Here is a 375-nt window from a genome sequence, read left to right on the forward strand (position 1 = left end):
AGCATCTGCTGCAATAGAGCTTCTTGCTGCTCGTTCTGCTGCTCCTGCTGCTGCTGCATTTGCTGCTGCTGGGCTGCAAGCGTCTGCTGCGGAGCTTGCTGCTGCAGTTGCTGCTGCAGCTGCTGCTGCAGGTGCTGCTGCAGCTTCTGTTGCAGCTGCTGCTGCAGCTGTTGCTGCAGCTGCTGCTGCAGCTGCATCTGCTGCGCGAGTTGCTGCTGCTCCAGTGTTGCCATCGGCTGGCGTTGCTCTGGCTGTTGCTGCTGCTGCTGCACGAACTGCTGCTGCAGCTGCTGCTTCTGCTGCTGTTGCTGCTGCTGCTGCTGCTGCAGAAGCAGCTGGCGCTGCAGGTGAAGCAGCAACTGCTGCTGCGTGCTG

This window comes from Eimeria mitis, genomic scaffold, assembly GCF_000499745.2.
Source record: "Eimeria mitis Houghton genomic scaffold, Emh_scaff868, whole genome shotgun sequence".
Classification (NCBI taxonomy): Eukaryota; Apicomplexa; class Conoidasida; order Eucoccidiorida; family Eimeriidae; genus Eimeria; species Eimeria mitis.